This window comes from Propithecus coquereli, unplaced genomic scaffold (genome assembly GCF_000956105.1).
Source record: "Propithecus coquereli isolate 6110/MARCELLA unplaced genomic scaffold, Pcoq_1.0 Scaffold109, whole genome shotgun sequence".
NCBI classification, from domain to species: Eukaryota; Metazoa; Chordata; class Mammalia; order Primates; family Indriidae; genus Propithecus; species Propithecus coquereli.
In genome coordinates, this window is record NW_012134858.1 from 2,660,282 (window position 1) to 2,660,677 (window position 396).

Below are 396 nucleotides of genomic sequence, written 5' to 3' on the forward strand. Positions count from 1 at the left end.
ATCATAGTCTTATATCTGGTGCATAACAAATGCTTCATTAAATGATGTTGCTGATTTCACTGAAACCAATTTCAATGCGGTGTTGGGGGCAGTAAACAAATTTCAGTGGGTCCAAGAGTGAAAGAGAAGTGAAAAAATAAATGATGCTTTTAAAAATCTTGGTTCTGAAGATAAGAACCAAAAAAAAGGCAAAAAAGGAAAAGGCAATGACACATTTTATGTTATGTTCTTTCTGTCATTTTAAGATGTGAGAAACTTGCATATAAATCTTGGTTAGAAAAAAAGAGAAAGCAGAGATAGAGAGAGACAGAAAACCCAGGAGCGAAGATAAAAGGTAGATATGGAAACGAACCTTGAGGTAGAAGGGGTGCAGATGTTCGTAGGTGGAGTGGTAGG